Consider the following 14882-nt stretch of genomic DNA (forward strand, 5'->3'; position numbering starts at 1 on the left):
TCAATTCAGGAAACACTTTTCGCTGAGGCCGAGGCTTCAACGAAACCAAAATACATACCGACCTTTAACTGCACCATCAATTTGGTGCATCTAGCGCAAATTCATGACGAAGACATACACAGCAGTGCATATTTCGCTTGACTCCATCATGGGTGCTTTTATAGCCCTATATTAGCCCCCAATTCAACACAGACGTAAAAGACAAATACATAACATACTGAAGATTGAGACACACGCAATACGAGTTCGATTCTAAATATAGACGGTAAAATGATTGAGGGATGCATAGAAGAAAAAAAGAACCAAGAGGGAAGGGTGAGAGGGGAAGGGGGGATGAAGCTGAAAATTTTGTTTTTGGCAGCGTTGCCAATTTTTTGGCTGCGGCAAATGCCAAATCGGTCTAAACCCTCGTTAAAAAGACGTCTTTCGGCGGTCTAACGGCGGGCGGTAAGACCGCCAAAAGACGTCTTTTCAGTGACATTTGCGATCTGGGAAGTATCAGTTTAGTAAGCTTTTGCCCTTAGCAGTTCTACTAGGTTTAAGGAAGTTAAGTGTAGAAAACAAAGAAATGCTTCTAAACCTTATAAATTCTTAAAACCACATAAAGAGATATTATTAAACCCAACGCAAGATTTTGAATGTTTCGCAATGAATCATCAACCATATACATTTGTTTTGGGTATTGTAATGCTATAGACCGTAGTAATTTGTCGTATTCATATTTGCATAATAGTTGTTTCCACAACTTTACTTCCCCTTGCAGCGCAATCAATTTTATCCGAAACGAACAAAATTCACATAATTATCAAAGGACATCTCCTGAATGGTATCCGTGTTTGTTCCAAAAATGGACCGTGAAGGAAGTGTTTTTGGTTTATGAGAGATGCATGCCACCATTACCTTCACCCTGCCCATCAATTCACCCCCTCCCCGAATCGAAGAGGCATGCTCACACGGTGGTGAAGCATACCTTCCGCAATTCCACGGTGACCACAATACGGTCCACCATGCCTTGACCGCAAAACTCAGCCCCCCCATGCCACCATGTTCGGCGGGCAATATGTGAACACGCTTTTACAGCACACTGGGGTATGGGTATGCTCTCCTTTTTTTACCCTATCGACTCGGTGAGAGGAATGACACGAGCGGCGGACAGTGCTGTTAAGCCCCGTTTTGGGGGTTCCACTGACCCAGGGCCGTAGTACACGCGCGCTCAGCCGTTTCGTCGGGCTAATCATCGGTTCGCGATCGCGATCTCCAACACCCAGGCTCATATTCATATCTTTTCTTCTTCGTCCTTCCCGTATGGCGCCGGCAATAAATCCGCATAAACGCGTGTGCGACAAATAAACAAAACCGACCCGTTGCCGCGGCCGGCTAACCTTCAACCGTCGGAGTCGGCGAAGAAGGTGGCGAACGAGCGGCGATGCTAAAAGGGGCATGAGGAAAATCCGATCTTCCGGCGTTAATCGTGCGTCTAGCGCACTGGAGACTGTACAACCTGCGCCACCAAGTCCAAGTTCGCAAACACAAACTACGATGGAGCGTTGCGGGCCGCGCGAGCGCACACGGGTTTGTGGGGAAAAAATCATTCCTTTTAGGGAAAATTCAAGATTTTTAGTGGTTATGCGCAGCCTGACGCGGTTCACAAGCCCATTGGTGGGAGGGGTGCTGGTAAGGGTGGGGACGCAGCAGGGAGGGAATCCTTGTACCACAATCGTTCTCCCGCGATGAAGGTGATGAGCGGCAGCATGGCCCCGAACTCCACGTACACGTACGTACGTACCAATAGGTTGCCTTTTGGGTTGGTATGTTTTTGTTGTCGGTGTTTCCTGTTTTTCCACTCATGCAAACATTTCGCGGTCACTGGACCAACTGAGCACGGTTTGGCGATTGAGTGTCGCCAGGGGATGGAGATAACAGGCACAACGTACAACAACAAAATGTGTACAAAATAATGTTTTTGGTTTCATTTTTTGGACTGCAGGGGCACAACGATGATGATGTGGAGAGCATGATTGCATGATCCGATGAATAATGCGGGAGAGTTTATTTTTTAAAGCATATTTTGCAAAAAAACAAATCCATATTAAGAAACAATGTTGTTAACTATCTTGATAAATGATACAATTTTTCTTTGTTTGCTTGCTCCACCAGCTGTGCGCGCAATAATCCATTTCAATTCTTCCCTTTAGTGCAGGAAAGAAGTGTTTGCTAAATCGTTTAACGTACGCATGTGGCCAAGAACCTGAACTGCAAGCTCATGTGTCAATTTACGAACTGTAGAAATGTTCGCAAAGATCCTTCCCCGAGAAATACTTCCATACTGGCGCTGAGGGGCAAACAAGAAAAAAACATCCCGCATTCAAACGCGGCTCATCTTACTTTTGAATCATCTGACAGGAAAGCAACCACCGTTTCCTTGCTGGTGGTACTTCATTACCAATCGCCTCGGTACAAAATTACCATCGAACCATCTTCATCTTGGGCCAACCAGCGAGAACGTTGGAGGGAAAATGGGAAGCATCCATTCTGTCCGTCGTTGGTGTCAGGCTTACGAAATATGATACAGGGAAGGGCAAACGGAAGGTTGCTCATAAATTATGCAGTGTGAAGATGTTGCCGTGTCCTCCCCTCCCTTCTCCTCCGTCATCATCAGCTCACCTTCAGCGGGGGCTGTGAGATGTTGATAATATAATTCCGCTGCATTTCATCCACTTGGTAGCCTTTTTTTTATTGTTGTTTTGTTTTACATCCATACCCCCAGTTCATACGTGCTGAAGATGAATGTTCATCTGCTTGAAATGCACGGGGTTAGGTTTCTTGGATGGTACCCGCTGCCGGTACTACAACATTTCAATTTTGGACCACCCGAATAAGCGGGTGAATTATTAATTTTGTTGGCAATGAACGAATGGGCTGTAATATATTCGTACCCAATTAGCGACCGTACGTTCCGTTTGGGGAGATGGGTTGTAAAAATTTTAATTATTTTCGACTTCCCAATACGATGTCTGTGAAATGTGGATAATAATTTATTTTCCATTCCGCTGACAGTAATCCTTCGAAAGGATACTTATCGGCAGTTATGAAACTGCAAGGATTTGTGCGAAATTGATAGTGGGGAATTAGGTATGAGTTTCCGCTCATTTATTCCCAGACATAATCGTAAAAGATTAATTAGATATTCGTAAACGTCCTTTGCCATTTACGTTGTGAATGAGTTGACTGCAAAGGAGATTCTCTCGAAGGTTTGGAATTTTAATTGCTACTCATTATCCGATAGCGTCTGTAATAACTTTATCCATATTCATTAATACACACGCTCTTTCCAATCAATGATAAAGATATTTTTAATAGGCCCGTTTTACTCACAACCATTCCCTTTGAATGGGACTTACCTCACCATCGAAACTATTTGCCACCTAGCGACAACTCACCCGCTGCAGGCCATTTCTAATGAACAGAAAAAGAAGTCATTAGACGATGCCTCACTGACAGCTGTTAAGTGTTTTTTTTGCCGTGCACCACCGCACCGCTGGAAGGAATGCATCTGATCGCACCCATCTAACCGCGACTCATAACGTGTCCCGGAGCGCAACGCAGATGCGTTTAGCAAGTGTGAGTTCGGTGCGAATTTTTTCTCTCTCTCGCTGTTGCTTCCGATTGATCACACCGATTGTGAAGGCAGAAGCCCTGTGCTGTCTGTCGATTTCCGTCACCGGCGCGCGGCGTTGCTGGTCATTTATCTGTCAACCGATCATTGGATGAACAAATTGCGGCAAGGACACGTTGAATGCTGGGGGCTATTGGCAGGCTGTTGTTGCGGAAAGGGTTGGGTTTTAGGGCGGCCCTATTTGTGTGATCGCGTTGAAGTTGAATTGCAAATCGAAACGGTTTGCGCGCTTGGTAACACATCGAGCGGTGTGCGCAACAACAACAAAACAACCGTCAAAGTATCTCGTCAATCTGCCCAGGAAGGCAGGAGGAATGAGTGAGTGGTTGAAAAGATATGCCACATTTGCCAATGCCATGGCTATCTGTCGCCGGAGATCGTTTCATTGCTACGACCGGCGATCGTTTCAGTTTCATCGCGTTTTTTTTTTCTGCGTAATAATAATCATGCCTTCCTTTATGAAAACACAACTACATTGGATCGAATCTAGTTCCTTCGCGTCGAATGTGCCCGTCGAACAGCTGAGAATCGGCGCGATCGTCTGGGCAGGGTTCACTCTCACCTGATGCACCTGTTCTAATGAAACCCAATTTCGCAGCCTTCCGATGACCCTTGCTGTCCGTGCTTGATCTCAACTTCAAGTGCCGGATGTAAATCGCGTTTTGAGAACACCCACCAAAAGCTGCGGCAGGAGAAAGTAAAGGAAAAGTCGTCCCATAACCAATGTGACGCTAGAACAACGCCTGTGCAAACACGTTTTGCACGGCACAGCCGATCGGCTGTGTACCGTGTGTGAGTGTATGCGTTTTTAGCGTTCGCGATGCTGCGTAAAGCAGTTTTTAGAATGTAGCAACACGAAAGAAAGAGATGGAGCAGGCAAAGAGAAAAAAAGAGAGATGGAGGAACATTACGATCGATTATTGCGTGAGAAGAAGGCTTGTTGATCGTGTGCGCGTATGCACGAACGCGGATCACACGACGCAGTGCCGTATCAGCGCCATGTCAAAACAGCATGTACAGCGCGGGAGACCTCCAGTCCGCAAAGCAAAGGTCAAAAGCAGACAGGATCAATCGCTGTGAGAAATATGGTTCCAAGTTCGTACATAATAACCGAACCGAAAGGGCTCCATCATCGCCGTCTAATCCTTCCCGGGCGGTGAAGGTCTTCCCGTGCGAACCTTAAAAGGGATCTACTTATGGATCGCGATCGCGAGTAAAGGGAGCCTAATTGTTGTGGCACAAATGGTACCCATCTTTCGCTGGTACGCTTAGAAAAAAAAACGCTAAATTATGCCCCATTAAGTCCGTAAAGCGTTTATTAATAGGTGCAATGAATTCTGCCAACGTGGATAAGATATCGCGCTTCGGGCTTCGCGGGTCTGCCTTCAACATCCCTCACACTTTAAACGGTACGGATTTTGGTTGTGTCGTATGAAGCGTGCAACTGTGTCACGATCGCACCAAACCCGTGAGAGCGTCACGGAAAGGATCAGGAAGTAGAGCATGCGAGTAATTCTAGCAGATATACGTTTGTTTTTGGCCGATAGAACATTGCTTAGTGGTGGCCCACTTTCGCAGCATCGTGAAACATCCCGCAACTGTTGTATGTTTGCTATTTTTTCCTCTTTCGATAGTAGACCGTGTAGGTCAAGGTCTTGGGTACGGTCAAGATCATGAGCGCCGATCGTAGGCTACGACCACCGTACCATCATTTTGGCCAGATTTGGTAGAGCACGCGGAAACGGCATGCCGTCAGTGTCCTACCGTTCCATTGCTCACCGCCAATTGACTGACTCTTGCCAATCCGGTTCCCCTCCCCGCTTAATGTGGTGTGCGGTGTCAGCCCCGGCCACGAACTAACGAACATAAGCCGCGCGCATGGCATTTTCACAAATATGGCGATATGGCGCCGATGACTCGACGAGCCTCGGTCGGTAGCCATCGTAAAGGGGAAAATAATGAGCTACCGGGCTATCTACAGCTTTGGGTGACCTTCCCGTACAAAAAATTGTAGGAGGAGGATCATCCATCCAGTGGAGTGGTTTGAATTTCTCCCTTGGAGTTTTTTGCTGTTGCTGTTGGTTGGCGCGTAGGATATGTATGCACACACCCGAACACCTCTCAAGCGGTGCTAATGAACGGCCTTGTCTGATGTCACGTAGATTCGGTAACCCGGGCACGGTAATGGCGGCAGGTCGCCAACTTCAACTTGACATTGACGGACAACGATTTGGTGTGTTGAGTACTTTTGGGTGATTTTTTTTCTTTCTACCGTTCGTATGCAAATTTCGCAAATCGCGTTGGAGGATGGTGGCCTTCTTTTTGCGGTTCGAATATTTTCGTTTAAAAACGGCATTGATAAGTGACGTTGCACTAGCAAAGTAAACGACCTGAACGTTCGCCGAACGACGAACTGGATGGCGTCGACGTCATCAAACGCAGTCAGTGAATCAGGTTCTAGCGCCGGATATGCTCGATTTGGACATCAATCAATTGCTATTGCTGTTGGGAGAATTCCCCATTAGTGTGATGCATGCTATAGCCGCACATTAAGCAGGTATTCGTGACAGGATGTTTAACGTTTCGTGTGACGTCATCTAGGTCGGAATGATCGAACTGGTTTCAAGTGCTTTGCCTTTATCTTCCTTTCGCGTAAAGTATCGTCGCTAATGGGTACGAGTACGTGTCATCGCTTTAATATTGCGGCTAATGACATAGTGGACTAACAACACTTTAGACTCGTCTTAAAATATGCAACATGTTAGTATTTCATTATTTAAAATGAGATTTAAATTTGTTTCAGTATTGGGTGAATCTTATTCAGAGTCATGAAATTGAATCAATCTTTGAATTGAATGAATGAATCTGAATCTCTAATGGAAAGCTTCATGAATCATCATCAAGATTTTTTGATCTCCACCTGACGTCAGCAGATAAAATCTACTGCTCCAAGAATTCATGAATCTTTTGAGAGTTGATTCCTGATAGGAACGACTCCTCACTGAAGATTCATAAGAATGACTCTTCTCAGAAGATTTATTAAGCACAACACCGGAGTCTTTTGTACATTTCTAGTTGTTGTAGTTTGATGTAAATTCCTAGTTGTCACCATTTTCTTTTCAATGCCATGTCGTTGCCCAAAGACAAACACCACACATCAATTGAGAACGATATTGGACGCCCCCGGTACGGGGTGAAAACTGAAAGTTTATTTTATTTTATTGTCCACAAAATTGCCCTCATTTCTAAGGTGGATTACTCTTTTTTTTCTATTATCCGTTGCTCCGCGCGAGACCATCTTGGAAGCGAACGAACAGCACTAATGATGGGCTTTTGCGACAAACAGGACTTCCCCAACACCAGAGCTGACGACTGGTGCGTTGTGGTGGATATGGGTTTCCCATTTGCTTATCAGCGTAACGATCATCCCTCCGAAATATGCATCCCATTACACAGAGCTGGTCTATCGAAATTTTTACGAACACGGAACACGATAAATGGAAGGGCACGAACGTTCCGACACAGGGTCCCTGGAGTCCCAGGCCATATGACACACACGGACCGTATTGCTTCCCACATATATGGGTTTGCTCTAGTATCGCATAAATCAAGCACACGCTGCCAACACATCCACACAGTGGCGAAGGACGTCGATGTTTTAGCGTGTGTTTTTTTGTTTGTGGTTTATTGTGCAACCCTTGTATGTGCTCGTTCGAAAGCGATAGCAATTGGAATGTGGATCTAGCAGTGTGAATCTATGGGTGGCTTTGTTTGGGCTTTTGTTTCTGGCGGTCCAATTGTTGAAAGATAGAAATAAACACGCCACAAGCCACAAAGTTGTCCCACACGGCCACTCGAACGGAACTTTCTCTCCTCCGTCCCTCGCTACGGTCACCATTACCTACTCGCATTGCGCGACCTTACGCGTGCCAGGAAGGTGGGACCCAACCCGTCATTTCCGTGCGGGAAGAAAGTGATCTATCTTCACATCGTATCTCCATTCCGACCACAAGCTCACCAAAGACAGAGCTCAAGGTGCGATAGTGGGCAGTGTTTTTGTACCAAACCGTTTGCATAATGATGCACCAGCACAATGCCTTGCTGAAGCCATTCGCGTATCGCTAAATGCCAAACATACGGTGGAATCGGTCGGTCGTGCGCTATGCGAACCGAAACCCGGCTCACAATTTGCACGTGGCTCCGCACAAATTTGACAGGTGAAATCTTGCCCCGTAGTGTGGGTCCGTATCGTACGGCCCACATCGGTTTGTGTGCGCGGCTCGTGACAATTCGGAGACACTGTGGAGCCTTGGGAGCTTTGCAGGACCTTATTATGGTGGTCGGTCGTTGCTCGACCACTCGACTCGTGAGACCATCGCTAGCTGAAGAAGTCGATCGGTTCAAACACACCAATTCCCTTGTTTCCGCCTGGGAGGCATGCGTTTTCTCGCACCAAATTTAGCCACCGGTGTGCAAAAATTAGTCGATGCCTCACCGTTGTTCTTGGTGCCAAAGCCAAGAGCTGTCAAACAAAGGAAACGTAAGCGCTCCTAATATGTACGGGTATTGGGTGTGTGTGTGTAGCTGTTAATTATACAGTACTACCCTCTACCAGGCAGAGTTGACGGGTGATAGACAAAATATTGATTTTCTATAATTTGACAGGTGTGTGCTGGGGTGAGTTTGTTGGGTCATCGAACATCACGTGGCTGGATTTTTAGCGGCTCACGGGATGATTAATCGCATAGCCATAGGCGCATTCTCGCTCAAGAGTTCCTGATCACAATGTCCAACCGATCGTGGGAGTTTTGACTGGAACGGAGCGGAGTGTTTAAACATTTACTGATGATATCTTTCAAGACAAACGGAAAAATCCCAACAGAAATCATGATTTCAATTAATGTTCGGTAAGTATAACTGTCCACTGACACTGAGTATTAATGTTGGAGGTTTTAGGTTGGTGACAATGCGTCTATTCCTGTGGAGTGTAATTGAATGTTTTATCACATCACAGTTGCGTGGAACCCATGCGGCATCTTAGTGGGCGTCATTTAAGTCCACCGTCGAACGAAGAATTGTCCCCGTTGATCAGGGTTCCACCATCACGATTGCACAAGTAACGTGTGGAGACAATCCGGAGTGAATTCTCTGTCAGTTCCTCAACACAGGGTGTGCCATCAAATGGCGTACAAATGCCTACGATGTCATGTTCCGATCGCAGCTTAACGCTATCCTCCTTATCTTAATCACTAATCTATTCCACATATCTCCCCGACTGGGTGGTTACTCACTATGCGAGCGAACGAAAGCAAAAGCGCCTTACCCCTTAGCTTGTCTCATGCACGACGTTTCACACCTCGGGGCAATCAATTCCTCGCAGGCTTTCGGTCCAGATGGAGCTATTGGGTGAATTATAAAGATGAGCCCGAAGGTGACAGTTTGGGATGGTCGTTGCGGTTATGCTGTGCGGGGCGATTTTGTCTTTTTATTTTGTAGGTTAATGCGCGCTGATGACCATTTGAACGATGTCGTAGCTTGGGGGGGGGGAAGGGATTATTCATGCGATGGTCGTAGCGCCCCGGATTCGTAACGGCGCCGCTGGAGGTCGTACGAACGATGCAAGCAAAAACAAAACCAACGCACAAACCGCCGCCGCAACAAACCAACGAACAGGGTTCAGATTACAACATTACTGCCGTTTAATGTAGCTGCGGCTGAGTAGATGTAGCCGAAGGTCATCAGAAGCCATTCGTGGCGATTGATATTGTGCGGGAGGCGAAGATGCCTGTATCTGCAAGATGGCTTATGGCGGCTAAACATCGGTGCATGATGATGCATCGATATTGTTTGGCGCAGGCGTACTAAAAGAGGCGAGAGAGTAAGTTATTAAGGGCGAATGATGATCTTCTGCTAGTCATCTTCTGATCGACGCGAACGAGGCGATCAACGGGTTAATCTAAAGTGAAAATTTTTGGTTATGAAGTTGCTCTGGAATACCTCCACACCGTTGGACAATCATGGATACGTACCGCAAATGTTTAAATTGTTTCGAAATTCTACATCTGAACGTGCATTATAACTCTACCAGGCACTAGTGCCCCTTTCTATCGGTTGTCTAAAAGCGTACGACACTTGACAGCTTGCTCTCAAGGCACACAGTCCACGACTTTCCGACTAACCTGCCTTACCGGCACAGCCAATCCCTTACCGATGCGAAATGCATTGCGATTCAATTCGTTAACGGTTTACGTAGCCGCATGTACTGGGTGCAACGCATTATGTCACGTTCGGACGGTGGACTTTCGGAGAACGTTAAGTACCCTGACAATGGTACGCGTACTCTCCTCTTCTACCCATTGCAACGCAAACCCTCGTGCCGGTTGATTAGCTCGCGCGAAGGCAGTCAAAAGTTTCCGAGGTGCGCAAATAATCAGCAGTTGTCAAAATGGAGCGATCTGCTAGGTTGCGTCGGATTTGGGTAGTACTCGTCCGTTCACCCAAGTACGCAACCGACGAGTGGCCCGCGAGTCTCGACTCGAGAGACGGTGCGATACTCGCAGTTGTTGTTGGTGTTTTTGTGTGTGCTCCATTGTTGGCATCTCGCCGCATGCCAGCAGGCCACCGAACCCCGGAGACTGGACCGATGTGTGTCTGTTGACTCAACTGCAGTAGGCTGCTGGAATGTGCACACACATGGCCAAACGCGTGACCACGGTGAAAGTGATCGATTTACATGCTCGATGCTCTACCCAGCAGTGCCCCGGAGCAGTTTGTTTGCTTGATCCCGATTTCTGCTGCGGTCGGGTCGGGCATACCTGCCGGAAGTCATAGCGCACGACAACAAACAATGCAAGACCCCGAACTGTGGAGGAGATGCGAAAGACAATCGCGCCGCATCGGTGTGGAACGGGCCGGGCTGGAACGCATCTTTCGTAATGGCAGTAGCGTGCGAAGGTGGATGATGGTATGGCTTGGAATTCGATTTGCATAGGTACATGGTGCAAATGTCAGTTTGACCCGCTGGCAGTTAGTGACCTGGTTCCAGATCGTTACGGGTTGAAGTAAGGCGCAAGTGGAAATAGAGAAGCTAAATAGCGGCGAGTCTGTAATCCAATACACAGAGCAGTGTTTATTAGTAAACCGCTAAAATTTTGAACTTAATTTCGATCTTATTAGAAACAAAAAATATGGCTTCCCCTATACAAATGTCATTTAAAAAGGTCACACGTGATCTTGCATCGTACAACGCATTCGCACGAAGCTTTGAAAAAATTCCCACTGGTTTAGCCCTACTAAGATACCAAGCCGACATTTGTTTGACTAATATCTCTCTGTGATTAGCGTCGATCGAGTGCAGCAAACAACTTGTCTGTCCTTAGTGTTGGGAACCACGAGCAACTTCTCGCGAACGCTAAAAAATTCCATCATTCTGAACCATTCCTTCACACCAGCAATCGGAAAGTTCCTACTTGCTCGTAATTGAACTGTAATCATAAACACGAAAACGAAGCACACTAGAACCTTACTAAGGTTACCCCCGCTGCCAGTGTGAGAATGGTGCGTATACTATATAGCTCGTATCAACACGATCACTAAATTCTAACGTCCAGCCAAAAGTGCTCCCAGCGAAAAATTCCAACGCCAAGTTTGGTCGAAGACTTTTCCAGTCAGGCCCCCAGTGGTCCCCCGTTCGGCCGGGATTTAATCTTGTCCAGGTGAGCAAAACTTGACACCGGTGTGGTGACCAACGGACACGAGAAAATCGGTTCGTGTACAAATTGCGCAGTAATTGCATCGCGATCGCGGCCACCCCGTGTCAGCTGGTTGACGAGGTGAGCTTGTCAGTTATTTGCATGCCACCGTTGGTGCAGCGAGACAAATGTGTGTTATACTCAACGTTAAACGGGATAACGATATGGTCGAAATCGATGATTCTGGGTAGATTAAAATTTGGACCCGCTTTGGAATGTAATCAAACATTGGTGCGGTTGTATTTTTGAGCAGCAAAGGAGATATCTACTGGGGGGTTTGAAGAAATTAATCATTCCATTTGTCACGATTGCACGAGGTACAGGTTAGCTATGTGCGAAACATTTCAAGTATGCCACAGCCGAGAAGAGGTCGTCTTGTTGGTCGACTAGGGCATGGCTTCGACACAGCAGCCATTCGCACCCGAGCAGTTTCGACACCCCAACTGGTGAAGGTTTCAAGTGGCGCTGTGGCCTAAATGCTGCGATCACATACTCAACGACACCGATTCGCGTCGAATCCGATGTCCCGCCGAGAGTAGCTTTTGCGTAAGTTTGTTTGAACAGTTGCAGCTCCATTGCAACGGCTACTCGTCTTCTCGTGGAGCTGCTTACCGGGGGCTAAACAGACAGTAAGTCTTTGTAGGAATAAGTAAGGAAAAAATGAGAAAAAAAACCCGCAACCGTTGCTAGTTTGTTGTTGTTTGCCCTGCTCGGCTAATTGAAATCCAAACAGTTGATTAAAACGTTTCGCGCGTTGTAATCGCGCATGTCGCGCATACCTCGCGAAACTCTCAAAGCCTGGACTGCTGCTACTAGCTACTGGCCACGGAGAATGGCGGCTTTTCAGTATGGGAGCACAAAAAAAAGCACAGTGAACGACGGTGTTCACTTCCGTACGGGGCCCTTGTTACACGCTAATAGAACCACTTATCCTACATTTAGGTTGCACCGGTATTACGCACTTGATTTTAATCACCACGCTTAGAGAGCTGAGGATCTTGAGAAGTACCGCAGGGGGATTTCAACCTAGCCCGCGCTGATGGCTTGTGACGAAAAGGGGTGGTATAGGGAAATTATGCACCCTGACCGTAGCGGGGCAGTTTTATGGCGGCACGCATCAAACAAATTGGCAAATAAAATTAAAAAAAAAATGCCCCAAACCTCCACCCTAGTTACACCCGTTTGCCGCGGCGAGGACAAGTTGAACCATAATTTCATCTCGTTGAGGAGTTTTTATTGCCACCCGAAGGTCTTTACTAATATCGGTCTTGTTTGCGATAAATAACCGTTGGGTGGTCGATTTGTTGATATGTGCGCTATTAATCAGGTAACATCCTTGCGACATAACATTGCAGATCGATGGTGGTGTAATATTGTTATGTGTAATTATCTCAAGGATGAAGCATTTTTGGGAATAGCAATTACAGGCAGTCCCCGAAATACGCTATTCTAGCGGACTGCTATAACTCGGGAAAAATCCGCTTAAATCGAATTTCCGCGTAAGTCGAATCCTGGTGCAATTCTGTTTATGCTTCAAAGTCACAGAGTCGACTTCTTTCTCTGCACATAACTTATTTAGCGAATAAAGCGATTTTTAGAAAGAATGCATTAAAGTAAGTTAAAAAATAATGTTTTATATCACAAAGAAAGATATTTTGGACCAATTTTGCACCTTCTTGCATAGGTTTTGTGCTATAAACCAGCTCATCAGTCAAATTTCCAAAATCCGCGTATCTCAGGTACTGCCTGTAGTCACAAGAAGAAAACTTCAAACTATACTTCAACAGATGTATACAGCATTAAATTATGTGATAAGTACTAAGCTACTCCATACTGTAAGGAATTCTCGTAAATGAATCACCAACGACGATGATGCTGTGCAAAACGATCGCCCAGTCATAACGGACAGCCATCTTCAGCTCAACGTCTGTAGGCATCAATCTTCTATTAATCTTTAATTTTATCGACCAATTCATTTGATCTGCCTTTCTCAACTGGTCTGCTGCTGGATGATGGCGATGAGGAGTGGTCCCACGTCTGGAATCGTTACGCTCCTCCAGCTACAATTTTTACCGAGAACGCCGTCCATCACGTGCGGGAAGAACTTGCCCAGCATGTCATCTTGTCACCCGCAATCGTAAATACTGCACACATCGCTGAGACATCGCCGAGGTCAGACAGACTGCACAGCCGGTCCCACCACTTTCGCTCCACGCAGTGCGCGTTAATGGAGAGAAATTGAAGTAGAACGTATCGAGTTACAGCACCGAACGTCCGGTTGCTTACTTTACGGCAGCCTCTTCGCCTCGTTGCTGTGTCTTTACCGTTTCGATCTTACGCAGTGTTACACTCAGTTATTATTGATTTCATCCCTCCCCGGTACAAGGCATAGAACAATAATTTATTCTTGTACCATTCATTTTTAAAAGTATGAGCGATAATTCTTAAAGCAAAGGTATACAGCAAAAGTAGTATAGAATGAAGTAGTACTGCGAGATGCCCCGAGATGCGTAGAATTGATCCATCTTCCCTGTTGGAGTCGCGATCCGCCCTTTTAACCATTTATGGTGGAGGAATTATGGCGCATTATCGAGATTACTTCACCTTCCACGGTGTGACAAACGGCACCGATTAAGTGATCAACGTGAAACAGGAAATACAAACAATGGACATTGTGCAAAAAAGCACCACATTTTAAACGTCCCACCATCCCCCCGGCGATCATCGATCGTCGAGGGATGGTGGCTCAGCCAGTTGCGGTCATCCAGCATCTGGGGGAACCCAGGTACGGCTGCTCTGCAGGTGGTAGCCAGATATTGAATTACCGTCGATCAAACAATCGATCGACCACAAAACGTCCGACCGGACGGATTGGATTTATCCGGCATGTTTGGTGCTGCGAATGGTTCCGTCAAGCATCACTACCTGCCAACCAACCTACCAGCAAAACGAGTTCCAACGTTTCATTAATGAAATGATCACGAATTTATTACCGTAATCGAAGTGACATGATTTTTTTCTTCTTCTTCCTCCTCCTTTTGCTCTCGACCACCCAAACCCTCCACACGCGGCACGCACTTCTGGCCCGGTCCTGGAACAACCCCTTGACCTTGACTCTCTCAGTCCGTTGTATTACGCGCCTTCAGAGCGCAAACAGCTCTAAGGCAGCAAAACATCACAAACAGCTAAAATAACGTGCACAAACGTTTCTATAACCCAACAAACAAGCTGGGGAGGAGTGTTTGGGAGTTTCGTGCCCTGTGGTAGGGAACGGAGACGCACCCACGCACCTGTGCGATGTGTCTAAGCGATGCTAAACGATGGTAACGATGGGGCCTCCAACTTGCTTAAACGGTGCGCGTGATGAGGAGAAGACTCTTCGCTTCAACCTACGAACAAACAAGCAGAAGGTTGTATGCAGCGGGCGGAATGTGGGCCCAGGACATTCCCTAGCC

Source organism: Anopheles moucheti, chromosome 2 (assembly GCF_943734755.1).
Source record: "Anopheles moucheti chromosome 2, idAnoMoucSN_F20_07, whole genome shotgun sequence".
Taxonomy (NCBI): Eukaryota; Metazoa; Arthropoda; class Insecta; order Diptera; family Culicidae; genus Anopheles; species Anopheles moucheti.